The sequence below is a fragment of the Oryctolagus cuniculus genome, chromosome 8 (assembly GCF_051225735.1).
Source record: "Oryctolagus cuniculus isolate XC-2025 breed Fujian yellow rabbit chromosome 8, ASM5122573v1, whole genome shotgun sequence".
Lineage (NCBI taxonomy): Eukaryota > Metazoa > Chordata > Mammalia > Lagomorpha > Leporidae > Oryctolagus > Oryctolagus cuniculus.
Genome location: NC_142874.1, coordinates 17,753,053 through 17,774,140, shown reverse-complemented (window position 1 = coordinate 17,774,140; position 21,088 = coordinate 17,753,053). Strand labels below are relative to the sequence as shown.

Below are 21,088 nucleotides of genomic sequence, written 5' to 3'. Positions count from 1 at the left end.
CAAGCACTTGGGCCATCCTCCACTGCCTTCCCAGGCCACATCAGAGAGCTGGACTGGAAGAGGAGCAACCGGGACAGAATCCAGTGCCCCGACTGGGACTAGAACCCGGTGTGCTGGCGCCGCAGGCGGAGGATTAGCCTAGTGAGCCACAGCGCCGGCCTCTTTTTAGTTGATTTCTACATAAACTGATGTAACTATAAAATGAACTGGATGCATGCGCACATGCCACCGTAAATATGGCCAATATACCACCCTTTCCTGATGGCACAAATCCGTGCTTTCCTTTTCTTCCTATTGCATTCTGTCTCAAGAACTAAGAGACAACTTACATAGCCAGTGAACCTGTTTTTTAATCATCAATCAGAATGATGATCTTATGGACATCGACTATGGGAAATCTTACAGTTCCAGGAAGGCTTTTCTGAACTCCCACGACTGTACTTAACTTCCACTTTAGTTTTTATCTTCCCCTCTAGTGATCAGGATTCTTGTTTCTGATGAAACCAACACATCTTTCCCTCATGCCTCAGAGTGCCTGGGACGTGCAAATGGCTCAGTAAATTTTTGGTGAAAAATGTATAAACAAAATGAGAAGTGTTGCATTAAGGAGACATTCTTTGATGTCTAAATGGAGAATGCAGCAAAAATCCCTCTTTTTTCTTCCTCCAAAATTTTTTTCAGTTAACCTTTTTTTTTTTTTTTTCTGACAGGCAGAGTGGACAGTGAGAGAGAGAGACAGAGAGAAAGGTCTTCCTTTTTGCCGTTGGTTCACCCTCCAATGGCCACCATGGCTGGCACGCTGTGGCTGGTGCACTGCACTGATCCAAAGCGGGAGCCAGGTGCTTCTCCTGGTCTCCCATGGGGTGCAGCGCCCAAGCACTTGGGCCATCCTCCACTGCACTCCCTGGGCCACAGCAGAGAGCTGGCCTAGAAGAGGGGCAACCGGGACAGAATCGGGCGCCCTGACCGGGACTAGAACCCGCTCTGCTGGTGCCGCAAGGCAGAGGATTAGCCTAGTGAGCCGTGGCGCCGGCCTCAGTTAACCTTGATCTTAGAAAATCCATCTAAACACAGCTGTCTTCAAAGAAGACCTATAGGGTTCCCACCAAACCTGATCTTGGGTTTGGAACATGGCTGCTTATCCTTAGCTTTTGTGGTTCAAACATTTTTATGCTAATTTGCAACAGGAATCCACTGACTGAAAAAATCCTGTGGAATGGGGCCAGCGCCACGGCATAGTAGGTTAATCCTCCACCTGCGGCGCCGGCAACCCATTTGGGCGCCGGTTCTAGTCCCAGCTGCTCCTCTTCCAACCCAGCTCTCTGCTGTGGCCTGGGAAAGCAGCAGAAGATGGTCCAAGTCCTTGGGCCCCTGCACCCACGTGGGAGACCAGGAAGAAGCAGCTGGCTCCTGGTTTCAGATCTGCAAAGCTCCAGTCATTGCGGCCATTTGGAGAGTGAACCAATGGATGGAAGACCTCTCCCTCTGTTTCTCCCTCTCACTGTCTGTAATTCTACCTCTCAAATAAATAAATAAAAACTTTAAAAAAAATCCTGTGGAATGGGCATTCTGTAATCGGGTCCATTCCAGTGGCTCTAGTCCATGATAGTCCTTGTTAGTAGGGCTGTAAGGATGTTTGACATGTGTAGAAGAGTTGCTAAGCTGACTTTGATTTTTGGAAAATGAATTGGTTTTATATATATATATGTTTATACAAACACATGTATATATGTAAGTGACTAAATATTAATAGCCTTTGTTCATATCAGATTAGCTTAATAAATGTGTGTTTCTACTGTCATGGATGTTGACATCACTCTACTGGACTTTAGGTGTAAATGACCACATTTAGAACGGAATTCAAATACTGTCTAGGCACTCAGGCAAGGAATGGCGTCTACGTCCTTCCACTGCCCCTGCCCAATACCAATGTCACAGCCTATACAGGGAGTGAGGCAGCAAGGGGCTGTCCCGGTCTTAAGCAGTGAAGTGCTGGCAGAGGATGAGAACCTCTGCGATTCTACATGGATCTCACCAGAAGGGCTGCATCAGTGACTCTCTGGTGACTGTCCCAGCTATGTCATAAGAGGCATAGAGCACAGTGATTCTGGATTCAAATTCCGACTGAAGGACCTCCCTGTGTAACCTCCCTGTGTAGCTGATTCTTCATCTTTAATTCACACACTGAGGAAGGTGATGGTGGTGGTGTTAGTGGTGGTGGAGGTGGTGGTAGTGGTAGTACTGATGTAACTTCCCTCACAGGGTTGTCATGAGGACGAAGTGCCACTATTGTTACATGCCAGTCATTTAGGATAATGACTGGGAAACAGTAAGTGCCCAGCCAGTGTAAGCTGCCGTGATCGTGATTACCCATGATGCAGCTGAGCTAGGCTGAGACAAGCGAGGGATGCAGGACATACGGTCAAGGACAAACTCACTCGCAGTCCTGCTGCTACACTTGCATGAGTTCAAGAGTTAAGTGCACCCTGTGGGCCTCACTTTCCCTACTCAGCCCCTGGCCTCCTGGGATGCCACACACCGAAGGGGCTCAGGGAAGGTGAGAGTCCGGGATTGCTCGTTTCGAATAATACAGATGAAAACAAGGTTCTACCTCACTTCTCCACAACTCTCCAGTGTAGACATTCTCAGTGAATAGTCATGAAGCACAAAAGCTATGACAAGTGAAAGCCTAACTAACCCATGGCCAGCACCTGTCTTCCATATAAGACAGCCTCATTCTGGGGCAGATGGATGCCTTGGGCTGAACACCTCTTGGGAGACTGTTGCACACCAGTGTAAATGCTCCTGAATCTCCCAGGGCATGCTGGGGACTGCATTTACCTGCTCAAGGTAGCTGATGAGGGAGTTCTTATTATCCTTCCAGTAGCTCTTCAGGGTCTCCTCGGGTGGGAACTTCTCACAGCTGAGCTCCACCGTGATCTCGAAACAGTTGCTGCTGAGGTAATTGAAGTCCTGCATCCCTGCCAAAGCACCAAATGGAAAATCAAAATACTCTCATGGTGATTAAAACTCTACACAGGCCACTCTGCCTCCTTGAGGGCCAAGCAAAAGATACACCAACTGGTGCATTTGAGGAAGTTTGTAGGAAACTTCCTACCATCAGTGATTGAAAAACACACTTAGAAAAGACAGTCACTACCCTTAAAGCACCATCTCTCCTAGGTTCTTAAGCGATCATTTAGCTTAATGCATTGCTGAGGTAGGGTGCTAAGGCAGGTGTTACCCACATTCCCTGTTTCTGGAATGGGCTTCAAGAAAGACAACAAGGTAAAAGACTCAATTCCTACTAAGGTCCAATGGAACCTTAAAAAGTTCATGGAGGGGTGGGCACTTGGTGCAGCTATAAAGATGGCGCTTGGTTTGCTCACATCACATTCTGGACTGCCTGAGTTTGAGGCCTGCTTCCACTTCTGATTCCACCTTCCTAGTAATATACACCCTAGGAGGCAGCAGGTGATGCCTCAAGTGCTTGAGTTCCTGCCTAACTATCTAAAGCTTGCGCTACCTGAGGTGCAACTGAAACTCATGGAGGAGACCAAGCGACACTTCCCCTTCCTGGCATCCCCAGAAAGAGTGCACACCAAGATACACAGAGTCACGGCGCCCTGCCCAGGCACCAGGAGGCTGTCTCTGTATGGAAGTCCTTGGCGCACAAGCCTATGTAATTTCTGTAATCGCTCCCTTTTACTAGTGACCAGGAGCGACCCAACTTTGACTTCTGTCTTCTTTTCTTTTCAGAAGTATTCTATCGGCATCATGTTTGGGGGCGGGGGCAGGAATCTAGCCTAGCCATTGGAACACTGGCTGCCCCATCAGAATGCCTGAGTTCAACCCTGGCTCTGGCTCCAGCTTCCTGCCAATGCAGACACTGGAGGCAGCAGTGCTGCACTGATCTCTCAAGTTATTGGGTTCCTGCTACCCACGTGGGAGACTGAACTTGCACACCTGGCTCCTGGCTCTGCCCCAGCCACTCACTCAGTCCCGCCTGTTGCAAGCATTTGGAACTGATCCAGTGAACAGGAAGGTTCTCTCTCACTCACTCACTCTTCCCCTCCGCCACTTTGCCTTTCCTCTCCTTCTTCCTCTCCCTCTCAAGTTAAACAAATACACCTTTGAAAAAAATCCTGTTTCTATTCACCTAAGCTTTGAAAAAACATTACAGTCTTTTTCTGTCCAACAGATGTGCCACTGCTAAATGAAATTATTAGGGGATGTTCCTGTTAAACAATACATATGTCTATCACTTAATGACTGGTTATCTAAAAGAGTATCACACAAGTCATCCTATATACCCTCACTGAGCATAGTCATTGCAAACCATGAACCAGTTGGACAGGCAAGAATACCTACCACTCCTGGTCTCATCGTAGGGATAATTGGCCACAAGGTCTCCTCCATGGAGATTGGCAGAGAGCACAAAAGGAATGTCCATAATCCAGTGAATGACAGCCTTGGTCTCAGGAGCAAGCTATATGAAAGATTGGAGAGGAAAAGGACTATGAATTGGAGTCATTGGTACGCTCTCATGACAGCAAAGACATAGGAAAGGTCAAGAAAAAAACCTGGAACCTGGTCCTATTTCAACCACTTTGCGGTTGTTTTCATTGGAAAAAAGTTTCCTGTAAGAGCAGCAGCCCCCATATCTATCTTTCTCAGATGTGTAATAAAAAATATTTCAATAGCACTTAAATTTCTTTACAAGTTCTGTCCGTTTTTCTCTCTTTGGTAAATTGAAAACAAACCTGCAAATCACTTACAAATGTCGGGACAGCTTTAGCTGATCTGTCATAGCTCATGCATCTCGGCTCGTAATAGTTAAGAATAAGATAAGGAGAGAAGAATAAGATAAGGAGAGAAGATAACAGTTGGGCTGCAGAGCAGAGTTCCTCATCTAAGGTTCTTCAAACACGTGGTAGATTTTTATTTCCAACTTTAGTTACTATTTTTCCAGTTTTCTTCTACTACTTCAAACACTGTCCCTATAAAAGAATATTAGTCTGGGTCCATTTTAGAGGTAACTATAAAATCTCAGTTTACTTTGGAATGATCATCTTAAATTTACAAACAAAAGCACACATTTCAGGAATTCATGTTGAGTTTTTTGAATGATTAACATCCCCTCATATCTTGGAAGCAAAACAAAGGAGAAAAATTTATACCAAAAAATTAATCTGGAGCCAAAAGCTTGATACTTTTATATGATGAGCTTTTAATAGCAGTGGGGGAGATTCTAAAACTCCAAGTATTTCTGTGGTAAAAAGAAAAAAGCTGTCCCTGGAGATGTGATCTGTACTGTTCTTTGGGACAGCAATTCTAAAGGCATCCATATGGGTTGGTGGTCAGGGTGAGATCATGTATTCGTGTATCCCAGTTTGGCTTATGAACAGCTCTCATATATGCTATTTTATTGCACTTCATAACACCTCACTGGGTATACAAAGACAGGGAGCTCCACTTCCCAGGGGAGAATCTGATGCTGGGGGTGTGAAATACCATGCACAAGTCCACACAGGTGAGGATTCCAATCCAAAGCAGGAGCCAGAAGACACACATTACTCTTAGTATGTCAGCTTCACTGCAGAAAACGCTCCTATTCTTCACATGTGGTACTCAGAACTGTGGAAAAGGGTGATTTAGAATATTGTTAAGGGGTAGCAAAACATGGCTAACTGGAAGAATAAGTTGTAATGTTCTACAACATGGCAGGGTGACTATAGCTTACAACAACTTATTGCATGTTGTATAAAAAACTAGAAAAAAGGAGTCCAGAGGCTCACAATGCAAAGAAATGGTAAATGTTTAAGGAAAGAGAAACAGTAGATACCCTGATTTGATCACCCCACAATGTGTTTGCTGTATTATCATACCATACTCCAAAAATTCGTGAACTTATTGTATGTTGGTTACAAAAAGATTAGGGTATTATTTTTGCTATTTGTCTGGTTGGTGGATTTTCCCCTCACTATTAACAAATGCTCACTGCACAAACTGTAGAGGAGACAGTCACAAACAAGAAAATTAAAATTACTCATAACTTTGCTACCTAAAGAACTTTTTGAGAACTCCTCACATTTAAGTGGCCCACCGAGAAGACACCAAGACACCCCTAAGATCAAGCCCCTTGTGTAACCTAAAACCAGCTGTGGCCTATCTTTACAGCCTGCACTTGGGGGCAGGCATTTGCTGCGGTGGCCAAGATATCACTTGAGTGGCCCTCATCCCACGTCAGAGTGCCTGGCTTTAAGTCCTGGCTCTGCTCTCATTTCTAACTTCCTGCTAATGTGCACCCTGGGAGGCAGTAGGTGAGGGCTCAAGGACTTGGCTCCCTGCCAGCCATGTAGGAGACTAAGATTAAGTTGCCAGCCCGGCCCCAGCTACTGAGGGCGTTTGAAGAGGAATATCTATGTGCGCCTGTCTCTGTCTCTCAAATAAAAATAAATTCTTAATTAACTTTGAACTTCATTTAAAGACTGTAAATGCAGCTCAAATATTAGGCTGTATCATTAGATGACTTTGGCTCCCAAAATAAGTTGAAACTCTAGGAGTGGTATTAAAAATGTATAGAAAATACATACCATAAAAAGGTTATGCATGGATTTCAAAAGTTTTACACCAAATTAAACATATCTGTTAACTCTACTTTTCTATAAATGTCCCTCCCCCTCTTCGTGGAGGAACGACACTAAACCCTGCCTAGGCTTCATATCCGAGTCACGGCACCATTATGTCACTCCCCCTCTTCGTGGAGGAACGACACAGGACCCTGCGCTGTTCTTTCGTCTGCTCGGCCCTCCCCGGGTTTGCTGCTGGTTCTTCCCGGCTTGGCTGCTGGTCCTTCCCGGGTTGGCTACCGACCCTTCCACCTCCGTGGAAGGGCGGTTCCCCCTGCCACATTCCCCACTTCTGTGGGGGAGCGGCACACCGCCGGCCGGCTCTCTCGGGGGCTGCACAGGTGTTCCCCTTAGATGTTCCTGGTGCATGCCGTCTCTCTCCTCCTTTATAGTCCTCTTCCACCAATCCCAACTCTGCTACCCACAGGCTGAGTACGCTGCTCTCCTCCAATCAGGAGCAGGTCCCACAGTTTATTGGTTGAACTGGAGGCAGCTGTGTAGAAGCTGTTTCCCTTCTCAGCGCCATATTGTGGGAAAGCAGATGCATAGAATAAGTCTTAATTCCAGTAACTTAGTCTAGTCCGAGTTGCTCCCCACATATAAACTTTAAAATTTTTTTGTTTCTTTATTTCAGAGACAGAGAGAGAGAAACCTCCTATCCTCCAGTTCACTCCCCAAATGCCTACAACAACTGAGGCCGGGCTGGGTCAGAGCTGGAGCCTGGAGCTGGGAATATAGTCTGAGTCTCTCACATGGGTGGCAAGGACCCAATCGCCTGCGCCATCACTGCCACCTTCCAGCATGCTACCAGGAAGCTGGAGCCAGCAGCAGGAGCCAGAACTCAAACTCGGGCACTTCAATGTGGGACCCAGGCATGGTGCTAGGCCAAACAGCTGCTCCCCGATTTTTCCATGGACTGTTTGAAGTTCCTCATTTGATTTAGGTTTCTTCACAACGGTAACCATTAAAGGTAAGTATAAACTCAACAAATTATGGGATGCATTTTCATCCACTGAGCCTGGATGACAGGGGAGGCAGCTGGACCGACAGTTCAAGAGCAGGTGAGAAATGACCTAGCAGGAAGAAGAGCAAGAGGAAGCTCTAGGCAGAGAGGCTCAGAGGGGCCAGGACAGTGTCGGCCTCGCAGCCCGTCTCGGGGGGACCCCTGGAGCACCAGGGGCTCGCGGAGAATGTCAACTCCTTCCACCACCAAGGCCACAGCACACACCCCAGACTCCATGCTCCATGGAGCCGTATCAGCTGGAATCTGCATCTCTAACAGGGGAAGGCTGGCCCAGCAAACAGCAGAGCTAACCTTGCGATTCCAAAGCATTCTAGGTGATATGCACAGACAGAGGTATCAGGGGCGAAGGGAAGGGAGTGGGAGGGGATATATAGTGACGCTTATGAAATCCCTGCCAACTGTCTCTTCCCTGCTGGGTCTTAACACTCCCTCATTCTTACTGACAAACTGGGGAAACGGAGACAAGGCACAAGACATGCACAATACCATCCCCCAATTATAAACAGCTTTACTGAAGAATCAGTATACAGTAAACACATTTGCTTTATGTTTCAGGAAGGGGATTAAACTTTGATTTCCATGTATTTTTGTTTAATTTGCATTTATCTAGAAAAAGTAGCGGCATTGATTTTTTGTTTTTTTTTTTCAATAAATTTTTTTTTAATCTGACAGGTAGAGTTATAGACAGTGAGAGAGAGAGACAGAGAGAAAGGTTTTCCCTCCGTTGGTTCACCCCCCAAATAGCAGCCATGGCTGGCACTGCGCTGATCTGAAGCCAGGAGCCAGGTGCTTCCTCCTGGTCTCCCATGCGGGTGCAGGGCCCAAGCACTTGGGCCATCCTCCACTGCTTTCCCAGGTCATAGCAGAGAGCCGGACTGGAAGAAGAGCAACCAAGACTAGAACCAGCACCCATATAGGATGCCGGCGCCGCAGGCGGAGGATTAACCAAGTGAGCCACGGCACCGGCCCCTCAATAAAAGTTCTTATTTAAAAGAATACCATCGGCATAGGCATTGTGGTACAATCGGGTTAAGCCACCACTTAGGAAGCCGGCATCCCATTTTGGAGGGTCTGGGATTGAGTTCTGCCCTCAACTCCCCGCCCTGTTTCCAATGCAGTTTCCTGCTAACATGTTTGTGAGGCAGCAGGTGATAAGCCAAGTACTTGGGTCCCTGCCACACATAGGGGGAACCTGGATAGAGTTCTAGGCTCTTGGCTTCAACTTGGCTCAGCTCTGGCTATTGCAGGCATTTGGGGAGTAAACCAGCAAATGGAAAATCTGTCTCTCTCTTTTTTTCTCTCTCTCTCTCTTTCTTCGTCTGTCATTCTGCTTTCAAATAAATATTTTTTAAAAAATAATAATACCAATGAGCATGCATCATTTAAGCAAATATTGCCTAAGCTGGAAATACAAAATTATCTAGAGACTACACAAATATTATCCCGGTTAAAGCTGGGATGGAGAAGGTGGTGCAGGCTGGAAATAATGTCACTTGCACAAAGTTGCCAAACATCTGGTCAACACGAGTTTAGTTCACAATTCTTCCATGACAGGTGCCAGAAATTATTTTCCTTGCTTCTCAGATGTAACAAAGGCAGGTTCAACAAAGACAAAGATGGGAAAGTCTGAGGCCAGCGTTTTGTTTCTGCTGAAGTCATACTAACAGGACTGTACCCTCTTTGCTGGCCCTCCGCCTGTCCAGCTCTCCCTCTCCCTGGAAAAGGTACTTTTGGGGGGAGAGCGGGCTGAGAAGCAGTGAGTGTGTCTGTGACTCCCAGGCAGGGAAGCTCTGGTCACTCACTTAGAAGGTCCTGCCAGAGCCTAGCCCTTGGCAGCCCAGAGGCAGCCCAGCCTCCGCCTGTAGGCTGAGCCCAGGTTTCTGGGAGGAATCCTAAATACAGGCAGCAGAATGTCGAGAATTTAGGTCAACAATCCGGGACCCTCTGACTGAGGACCCTCTCCCCAGTGTCCCAGCCTGGATTATTCGTGACTGCACTTTCACATCCTACATTTTTTAGCTTTGCTTGTGGGACTGGATTGCACCTGCACTCATAGCAGGCCCTGGGAACAAGGGGGTGAGATACAGACTCATGGAGAAACGCAGCCACATAAACAAATCCTGGTGAGAGGAGGAATGCTCCCAGGACAGTGAGCACTGCCCTGGAGAACACAGAGCAAGGCTTCTCAGGACGCATCCTCGAGAGCAGAGGGACATTGCCCGAGGGGGACCTGGGAGCAAAGGCAAGGGATCCCAGGCCTGGGGACGATTCAGAGCCAGGCACTGAACTGTCAGAAAACAAAATCCCGGGAACAAGGAGAGGGTGTGGTTGTACCAAGCATCCAAGCCAGATTAAGGGGTGAGCCAGCTGGCAGCTTCCAGGGGCCAAGGGACTTGTGAATGACCCTGAAGCTATAACGGGTGGGGAAATGGCTCTTTCCCCCTCCCACTTAGAGCAAGAATTGCCTGCGGCAACCAAGCAGGAACTGAGAGCTGCCTCCTGCGCTTCTTCCTGTGGGCTCAGCTTCTCTGCAGCACTGAAAACAATGTTGGTTTGAAGACACCCAGTGCTGAGTGAGTATGTGTCCATCTAGTCCTGAGTACCTCCCTAACAGGAAGCGCTGAGAAATTACACGGAGATGATAAGAGTTCTGGCTCCCGACCTCACGCCCTACACGTGTTAACTCTTTCAGTCTCTATGAGCATCTTATGAGATGGACACTGCTGCCGTCTCCACATCCCCGATGAAGACACTGAAGCACAGAGATGTCAAGTAACCTTTCAAAGTTCACACAGCAAATCTCAGAGCCAGAACTTGAGTCAGGGTCTCCGAGTTTCACCATCACACTGTTCTCCCATACTGGCTTTTCACTCTGTCAGCATTCTTCACTTTATGGACCACTGGCAAGGTCTGAAGCAAAAGAGTGACTGGGGCAGGGGGGGGGGGTGGAGAGGTTCACTATGGAGCAATCTGAGAAAACTCAATAGAATGGAAAGAGGCTAGACACAAAGAGTGGGAGTCTCACCCAGCAGAGCAGACCGTGGGGACCTGAATTAAAGCTGTGGGGTGTCTTTGCAAAGGAAAGGAGACTGCAGAGGTGGGAGCTGTGGGAACTCACTGCTGGTGAGGGCGGGGAGCAGAAAAATCAAAGGTTTTCATGATCAGGATAATGGAAGAATAGTGACTCTAAGAGAAAATCGTTGTTTCCAGAGAAGCTAAGCTTGCGGCCCTGGGTTCCACTGGGCAAAGGGACCCAGCGAGCAGGTGAAACTGAGAATGGAGCGCCACCAAAGGTCTGGAGCTAGAGCGATGGTGCCGGGAGACCTTGAAGAGAACTTACAGGGACACAGATCCAGGGCTGTGGTGACTGAGATGCCCATTCTGGGTTCCTCCCTTCTGTCCCCACCCCTGAACCCAATTCCAGAGAGCAGGACTCACATCCAGCACCAGCCCACTGGCCATGACTTTCATGTCAGAGTTAACTACTCCACACGTGACAGTCTTCGCCCCTTTTCTGAGACCTGCAGTGAATGCCTGCAGGTACTACCAAGCCCTTTCTATAAGATGCTTTTTGCTAGACATCCATCCCTCTGATAAAGTTTAATTTGTAAGTCAGGCACAGTCACAGATTAACAATAACTCACAAGAAAATAGAGCTATAATGATATACTGTAATAAAATAGCCAACGTCACTATTCTCACACATCGGGGTCCCAATCCCGGAAACTGTTCAAGAATGACTTGAACAAAACCCTGTGACAACATGACAGCTGATCTCTTTAACAGAGACACCACTGAATGGTGGGGTGGCAGATACAGTGTGGATGCTCTAGGGACGACTCACAGCCAGGGAGGATGGAGTGGGACAGCCCGAGGTTCCATCGCGCTACTCTGAACAGCTCGCAATGTAAAGCTTAGTGAACTGTTTATTTCTGGAATTGCCCATTTAATCGTTTTGGACTGAGATGGTGGTGGGTAACTGAAACCACGGCAGGTGACAGGGCAGACGCCCGCCGCATGCCTGCATCCTTCAGGAAGAACAAACACGTGAGGGCCCATTGCCTTAGCTTAGAGGACACAGCCCGGAAAACGACGACGACACGTATGGTCGACCTTTGCGTTCTGATCCACAATCTTCTTCAGGTTTTTCAGCAGATGGTTATTGGGGCCACCTTCTTTCTCATTGACGTACACGATCCTATCCAAGTCTGGGAAGTTCCGGTTCAAATCTATTCCCTGGGCGTTGCTTCGACCCACAAACCAATCCTTGAGCTCACCAGGCTAAAAAAAAAAAAAATCACAAAGATGCTCAGTTATTCGGCATTGTGTAACTATAAGGTCTCTATTCATGGTTTTTAAAATAAGTTTAAAATAAGGATTAAGTATTCATTTCAATGATATCCTCCCATAATGCAATTTTCACCATTTTACTTACAAAAGAATGAAGGTATCGATTTAAGGTACTTGTTTGGATATTTTGAAAATATTTTCGATGAATCATATTTTAAGTGTTAATAAGTATTTAAGAGGTATGTGTCATTCAATTTCAAAAAATTCAGTATATATTAATTAATAATAGCATACATTCTGTATTTAGATTTAACTAAAATATTCGTTGCCTCTAAATCACAGCAAACTATTTTTAAATATTTAAAAGAATCATTAAATAAGATTAGAAGCTTAAAATAAGTCCAACATGAATAATTCATGTTTTAATAACACATCTCCTTCCAGTAGTCCTCAAGAAGAAAAACAAGCTCTAGAACAAAAGTTCTAGAGTCTTGCGATTTGAGGAATTTCTGTCCAATTTAAATGCTTCTTTTCACTGTGCTACAACCTAGAAACTTAATGAATTTCCAAGATACTCGGTTTAATGTTGTGAATTTTGTTTTATGATTAAATTACTTCAAGTCTATGATGGAATTTTAAGTCATGTACTCCTATATACCTTAGACTGTGAGAAATAAAAATCTGTAAGACACCAAACAACAATGATAATCTTTTACTCATCTGTCTTATAAGATCAATATCACATTAAGACATCAAATAACTTAGTTTTGTTACTAGAATTTTTCTCCTATAACTTTGGAAAGCATATCAATATTATACTTATTTACAGAAATTTACTCTGTGAGTAGATGTCAAACTACTGGGTCCCTGGATTTTCTTAATTGCAGCTACACAAAAAAAATATTTACTTTAAAAAATAAAAATTAAAAGCTTTACTTGTGTTCCCATACAATAGGAAAATTATTTCAAACTGAAGAAAACCGCAAATATTATATCCCCAATCCTGTCCAATCAAAATGAGAATACACTCTATAGCTTCTCTTAAATACCATTCATTTCTAGCTCTCTAACAGCCAAAGTATATCACATTTTTTTTAGTTTATTGGCGAGTTATTTTTTGTTTTATTTGTTTTTTTTTTTTTTAAGATTTTTATTTATTTATTTGACAGGTAGAATTACAGACGGTGAGAGAGAGAGAGAAAGGTCTTCCTTCCGTTGGTTCACCCCCCAAATGGCCGCAACAGACGGAGCTGCGCTGATCTGAAGCCAGGAGCCTGGAGCTTCTTCCCAGTCTCCTACGTGGGTACAGGGGCCCAAGCACTTGGGCCATCCTCCACTGCCTTCCCACGCCACAGCAGAGAGCTGGACTGGAAGAGGAGCAACCGGGACTAGAACTGGTGTCCAAACGGGATGCCAGCGCCGCAGGCGAAGAATTAACCTAGTGTGCGACGGGGCTGGCCTCTGTTTTATTTTTTTTTTTATTTATTTTTTTTTAAATTTTTCTCATGATTAACCAAAGATTAGACAGCTATTAAAACATTGGTCTGGCCAGAAGCTCTTCCTCCTTGGTTTCAGTAGAGGGCGCTGTGTCCCTGACTCATCCAGACCTAGCCGAGGGATTCCCCTTCAATACAGAGCAGTATTTTTCATACTGGCAAATTTTTAGAAGGAAATTTATCTAGTCATAAACGAGGATGAATTAATCGGAATTATTTAACAACACAAGCAAAACATTATTAAAAATTAACTGATTAACAAAACTTCTCATTCAGTCTCTGCTGAAGAAGAAATTCTTTAACCCCTCACATTCTGGCTTATTTTCTTACCAGCCAGCTGAATTCTGTACCACTTTTACTCTCCAGTGAGCCTTGTGGAAACTCCAGATGACAGCATTACTTAGAGATGTGTACATATGTACAAGCACATGGATCACGAGGAAGGCCAGCCCCACCTGACCAGCCGGGCACCCACCTGGGATGCTGCCTTCTCAAAGCCGTCGGGGTTCAGCGAAGGCATGATGTGGATTCGGGTGTTGTGGATCAGGTTGACGACTGTCTCATTCCCCTTCTGGTATTCGTTGCATAAGTACTGGGCCAGGAAAATGAGCAGTTCCCTTCCAACAGCCTCATTACCGTGCATATTCCCAATGTATTTAAATTCAGGCTCACCTGGCAAGATCAAAAATAGAAAATAGAAAGACGTTTTCCATAATACCAAAGAGAAAGCAAATAGCACACACTGGTGTCGATCTCTTCTCCCTACTGCCGGATGACACATAGCCACAGCTTCCTTTCCTCCCTGAGGCGATGCCTGAGACATCTACCTTACACATTAAAACTCTAGAAACATCCTTTCTCTCCCAGCCCTCTCTCCTCAGCTTCCCACCTGCTAGGGACTGAACTGTGTCCACTGACATTCATAGGTTGAAGGCCTAGTGCCCAGTGTGACTGTAATTTGGAGATAAGGCATTTACAGAGGTAATTTAGGTTAAATGAGGTTATAAAGGTGAGGTCATAATCCAACATGACTGATGTCTTTAGAAGAAGAGACAAAAGATAACTCTATTCTCTATTTCTATCTCCCTCCCTCCTTCCCTCCCTCTCTCTCCTCCCTCCCCTCAACACAGGAAAGGCCATGTGAGGACATGGCAGGAAGGTGATGGCAAGCCAGGACAAGAGCCCTCAGCACTCAGTGGAAACCCACTCAGTGGCACCTTGATCTTGGACTTGTAGCCTCCAAAACCATGAGAAAATAAACCTGTTGTTCAATCCACCTGGGCTGTGGTATTTCTTTTTTAGTGACAGTCTGACCAAACTACCCCACCACCAAAATCTATTAATAAGCTGCTAACATGACTCTTGTTGGCTAAACACTATATTTGGCATGTTTTCTTATTTGATCCCCACCAAACATCTACAAGTGTTTTCATTGATGAGCATGCTGAGAGCCAGGCTGCCTAAGAGTCTGACCACACAACACAGCCCGTGAAGCCAGGATTCAAATGCTGGTCTTCTAGTGTGGGCAAAAGTTTATGCTTTTGTGGCTTTTTTTCCCTCTAAACCATAGTGGTTAAAAGGAATCAGCCTGGGTTCAAATCCTAGCACCAGTCCTTCCTGGATGGCTTACTTAGAGTTCCTCCAGGTCTCCGTGGTTCTCATCACCTATCTGAAATATAAAGATAGCAACAGACTTTCCCCTCAAAAGGTTACAGTGAGAACTAAGTGAAATCGTGAATGTAAACTCAGAACAGTGCCTGGCAATAAGCAAGAGCTACGTGTTTGCTGCGCTTGTTTTCCATGGTATCATGGTATTATTACTCCCCCATTTTATCTTGTCATTGCATGGTGCTTTAGCACACATAATCTAGCTTTTCTTTACAACAGCTCACTGAACTATGGAAGGCAGGGACTGTGTTTTCATTATGGCTCCAAGGCTGCCTGAAGAGCACAGGTTGTGTTGAAGGGCTCGGCACCCAAACACAAATCGCAGTCGCCTGTCTCTGCTGCTTTCCGACGCGGTTTTGCAGGAGCAAGGAGAAGGCAGAGCGAAGTGGCCCAAGGTAACCCTGGCGCTCTGCTCCTTTCACGCTCATCCAGCCCACAGGCCCAGCCTCTGCAGTCCGAGGATTCTCCCATCTGGGACCGCCTGCTCCTGGCACGAGAAAAATAGCCGGAATTCCTTTTCTCCTGTGAATGCCCCGGTATCTAAAGATTCTTCGCCTGAGATTCTGAGTGTCTGATTTCAGTGGCTACTAACCCAGAACCCAGGTCCTCGTCCTCCTGTTGACCTCTCCGGCTGAGTTTATGCTAATCTTCATCTGCGGGTCAGATGGGGGTAGGAGCAGTGCTATTTATACCCCCTCGGATTTGACTTGGACGGAGAGATTCTTAATAAAACCAGACTCGCCCAGAAGGTGCGAGAACAAACGAGAAGGCGTGAGAGGAAGCAGTTCCTTGGCTTCTGAGTTCAGAAGTGACAGTAACTCTCTCCTTCCTGTGACTCTCATGCACTTTATACCACCTCCCCCCAATGTATTAATTTCATTGAGGCACAGGAGGAGTTGCAGTAGCCCTGTATGTAAAGAAAAGGAGAGCAAGCAGCCAGGGAGGCGGGAGAGGCTGGTGCAGCTCTGAGCTTGGCCCACAACCCGGGAGTGGAGAGGAGCACACTGAACATTGCCTATTACTTCTCTGGGAGCAAGTGTTTGAAAATCATTTCAAGAAGAAATACCAAACTCATAGTCACTTAGCCACGTTGTTTAAAGACGGCATTTTGTAAGACACACAGAGTAGACGCAAATCTTGGTGTCCAGGATACTACAGAAGCCCCAAGAGCAAATAAGGTGTGTCTCCAAACGCAAGGAATACAGGGTCTGGGGGAGCACCCATAGCACCTGAGCACTGCTCAAAGAGGAGGGAGCACCAAGGAATGTCGGATCCGAAACTAGCCAGTCCCACGGTGTTAAGCTGCAGTGTTCCACCTGCCTCTCAGGACTGTCTCCAGGCCCCTTTCTCCTCAAAGCCAGAGTTATCTTTTTATTTTTTTAAGATTTATTTATTTATTTGAAAGTCAGAGTTACACACAGAGAGAAAGAAAGGCAGAGAGAGAGAATTCTTCCATCTGATGGTTCACTCTCCAATTGGCCACATCAGCCGGAGCTGCGCCCATCCAAAGCCAGGACCCAGGAGCTCCTTCCGGGTCTCCCACATGGATGCAGGAGCCCAAGCACTTGGGCCATCTTCTACTGTTCTCCCAGGCCACAGCAGAGAGCTGGATGGGAAGTGGAGCAGTCGGGTCTTGAACCGGTGCCCATATGGGATGCCAGCACTTCAGGCCAGGGCGTTAACCCACTGCGTCACTGTGCCACAGCACCGGCCCCGCAAGAGTTATCTTTACAAAACACAGCACTCATCAGGTCACCGGTACATGAAAACCCATCACTAACCTCCCACTTGCCTTCAGAATTGACACAAAATTCTCTACAAGATCTCTAACTGCTACATGGTCTTGATATCGGAATTTGGCCCCCTAAAATATGTATCAAAATGTAGTCCCTTAAAGTTCCCTGAAAGTCCCATCTGAGGTGCCACATGTTATTGGAATTTGGGGTGCCATACAATATCACCATATGCTTATTAATAAGTTCCCAATATTAATAAGCCTGTGTGGGTTCTTGCTTAATATTCAGAGAATTCTGAATACTGGCATACATGAATGAGGCAGCATGGTACATTTTAAACTTTTATTCAGTGCAAAAGATGCATAAGTTAGGGGCTAGCGCTGTGGCACAGTTGCTTAAAGCCTTGGCCTGCAGTGCCAGCATCCCATATGCACGCCAGTTCAAGTCCCAGCTGCTCCTCTTCCAGTCCAGCGATCTGCTGTGGCCTGGGATAGCAGTAGAAGATGGCCCAAGTCCTTGGGCCCCTGCTCCTGGTTCCTTGTTTCGGATCAGCTCAGCTCCAGCTGCTGCGGCCATCTGGGGAGTGAACCAGCAGATGGAAGACCTCTCTGTGTCTCTCTGTCTCTACTTCTCTCTGTAACTCTTTCAAATAAATAAAATAAATCTTAAAAAAAAAAAGATGCATAGGAGAGTGAGGGCTTTACCTACTAGAGAGAGGTAGATCTGGGTTCATACCAAGTACCAGGAATCAGCCACGTGGAAAAGCATCTAGGCCAGGAAGCATGGGGGGGTGGGGGGCACGTGCCCTGGAGGCCCAGGGCTGCAGCCAGCCCCCTACTGGCTAGAGGCCAGTAGGTAAATGGCTGGACACACCCTGTCCCAGGCTTTTAACCCACTTCCAAAGGGGAGTGGTTAATTAACCTGATTGGCCGGTGGGCCCTCAGGTGTGGCCAGTTAGGGGCATGAGGTCACACAGGGGCATGCCGAAGGCGTGGTCTAACAGCTCACAAACCTAATCAATTTTAACCTCTATGCCTGTCTTCTTCAGGCTGGCCTGGGGTATTCCTGTCACCCCTGAGGTCCCATGCCTTCCCTCCTCTCTTGCCTGGAATGTTCTCTGCTCAGACACACACCCTGCCCTCAGATCCTAATACCGCACACATACAGCTTCCTCAGAGTAACTGTCACCTAGTTCCAGCCCCTTTGCCAATTCTCATACCTCAATCTGTAAACATACATTTAATGATGGGGCCATCTGGCTCCCCTACTGTCCCCCCAGAACTGCTAGGACCCTCAGCACTGGGATGGCGTCAACTTTAGCTCACTCGTGTGTCACCTGTACCCAGCGTAGTCTGGAACATAGTGAGAGCGCCACAGACAATGATTCAGTAAATTCACGAGTAAATGAATAAATGAAGAAGTCTGGCTTCCCCCACCCCAACCAGCCACGGCCACAGCCATGGACAACCTTCCTGGAACAGTGCAAGGGACTTGGGCATCAGGGGGCAACAGCCCAGGACTGGCTGCTCCACGGAACACCCAGGCAGGAAGAGCCATTCTGTGGCGGTGCTGTGAACAGCTGATTTCCCACGAAGAAGATTAATCTCCATGGTCACGGCAAAGCCTCTCTCCTGGCAAGCAGCTCTCGGAGGCTATTTTTGTTGTACATTCTAAACAATGAGCTCCAAAGAAACTTTGCCTGCAGCATCCTTAATCCACAAATAGGAATCGAATGGAAGACACTGGGTTTTGAGGGAACCCCTTCTCTGTCCGTGCCCCTTCCGTTTATTTGAAATGTTTTTTTTTAAAAAGGGAGAGCTCTTCATCACCACCTAATGTTCTTTTCTGCAGCTACAAAAGGCAGGTTTACAGCAGGCTGAGAGATGGCTGACGTATGCCTTCCTGTTTACGGTGTTTACAGAAGGACAAACCCCAGGTTTCACAGGGCTGCAGCTGCCAGGTGCGTCACTGCTGGTGGAGGCGCTGGGCAATGCATGCAGTCCAGAGCTAGCGCATCTCTCTCCTGGCAATGGGAGCAAAAGGCAGCAAGAAGCCGGGCTCCCGGGACACTTGGGGACGGCTGTCTGTGCATTCATATGTGGTCTCGCTCACTCTTGACCTCACCTCTGCTTCTTGCACAGTAATCCTGAGGTGCTGATCTGGCAATGGAGGAGGAGTCCTATTTGCACAGGGTGCGTGGCTAGGCAGAAAGAGTATTTCCCTGCATCCATCTCCCCACAATGTCATGTCGTGATCTTCCAGCGACTTCCCGTGACACAGAGCAATCATCTGACAAATGCAACCCAGCCTAGCGGGGCTGGATATTATAGTTTTATATGCTGTTCAGAACAGGTAATGGACCTGGTTGGATCTGCCTTCCCATCAGAACAAAATAAGAATAATTTCTAAGTTTTTAAAATTAGCTCCACACTTTTCATGAAGAAATAACAACACTAATTCCAAACTCCAGTGGGCAAAGAATTTGAAGTACAAATTAACTCTCAATTTGCCCAACTTATATATTATAAAGATCAAAAAATAAATCAATCAGAAAAGAAAGAAACTTAAAGCAAGGTCCATTCTTTGCCACAACTACTGCGAGAAAGACCACTGTCAGCAAAGCAATGAGACTGTCCGTGTTCCAGGAAATGTCTCCATGGCCCTAAAGGGACACACTCACGGTAACTGAGATTTCAGTCACATCCACGTAGGATCAGGCTCCTTGAAAAGAAAAAGAGGCTGCAGGCTGACGAGTGGCAGGCAAGGAGAAAGGCCTTGACTACCTTGCGCGCTGTCTGGAGTCCAGGACCAAACACGATCAAGGGTGCTACACCGGCCTCTGTTACTGGATGAGGTCTGTGTGCACTCACTTCCCCCTCACTGCCTTCATCAGGAGAATGGGTCTCTTGCTGAAAGCCAGAATTTCTTGGGTGAAAAACGTATCTGCAAGGTTCGGTTGAGGCCAGGTGTTGGTTGTTTGGTATCTCAAGCTCAGAGAGATGAGCTAGCCCTTGAAGGGAATGACATTGACCTGGCTTCAAATTCAGCTGCATCGAAGCAGCAAGCCACAGTGATTAGCAACAAGGATGTCAGAGCATGTGGATGACATCTCTGGAGAAAGAACAGTTCAGCACGCTGACAAATGGAAGCTAAGCATTGTCCAGCTACAGAAACCAGATCCCGGTAGGAGCTAAGCATTGTCCAGCTACAGAAACCAGATCCCGGTAGGAGCCAATGTGTGGTATTACCATGATCCAATAAAAGACCTCTACTTTAAGAAAGAGAAACATCTGACGCCTCAAAAATAAAATGCTCATGGGCTGGTGTTGTGGCATAGTGTGTAAGGCCACTGCCTGTGACGACGGCATCCCTCATGGGCACCAGCTTAAGTCCTGGCTGTTCCTCTTCCCATCTAGCTCCCTGCTAATGGTCTGGGAAAAGCAGCGCAAGATGGTCCAAGTACTTGGGTCCCTGTCATCCATATGGGAATACGGATGAAGCGCCTGGCTCCTGGCTCCTGGCTTCAGCCTGGCCCAGCCCTAGCCATGGCCATCTAGAGGATGAACCAGCCGATGGAAGATTCTGTGTGTGTGTGTGTGTGTGTGTGTTTCCCTCTCTGTCTGTAACTACCTCTCAAATAAATAAATTTTTCAGAGATTTCAGACAGATAAATAAACAAATGTTTTGAGAGAGACAGAGAGAAAGACAGGGAGATCTTCCATCTGCTGGTTCACTCACCAAACGGCCACAGTGGCCTCAGCTGGGCTGATCTGAAGCCAGGAGCCAGGAGCCAGGAGCTTCTTCCAGGTCTCCCATGTGGGTACAGGGGCCCAAGCACGTGGGCCATCTTCCATTGCTTTCCCAGGCCATAGCAAAGAACTGGATCAGAAGAGGAACAACCAGGACTTTAGCCAGCACTCATATGTCATGCCAGTGCCACAGGCAAAAGCTTAACCTACTATGCCACAGTGCTGGTCCCAATAAATAAATATTTAAAAAATAAAAATAAAAAGCTCATATTTTACACCCCCAAAAACCCACATCCACGTGGATAAAGTTTAATGCCAAAGGCAAGCTAATAATGTCCCCAAATGGTAAAGAGAATTTATAGCTTAAAGACATCAGAGAGCTCCTAATGCATAGGTCTATGGACTCAGTAGGCTGAACTTGGAAGAAACGGGCCGTTGTCCATCTTTACCATGAAAGAGACCATATCACTCCATTATTTGGCTCAATGCTTAG

The 21,088-nt window shown here is 46.6% G+C and overlaps 1 pseudogene across 1 annotated transcript in view; it reads right to left on the bottom strand.

Moving 5' to 3' along the window:
- The window catches only part of LOC108176236 (carboxypeptidase E-like), a 29,851-nt pseudogene extending 9,143 nt beyond the window's left edge, over window positions 1-20,708 (bottom strand). The window contains exons 1-5 of the transcript XR_016211621.1: window positions 20,585-20,708; window positions 13,918-14,114; window positions 11,770-11,937; window positions 4,372-4,489; window positions 2,842-2,981 (exon numbers count right to left, since the gene is read on the bottom strand). The product of XR_016211621.1 is annotated as a carboxypeptidase E-like (transcript). The remainder of the gene's footprint in view (window positions 1-2,841; window positions 2,982-4,371; window positions 4,490-11,769; window positions 11,938-13,917; window positions 14,115-20,584) is intronic.
- Between the last annotated feature and the right edge of the window lie 380 nt (window positions 20,709-21,088).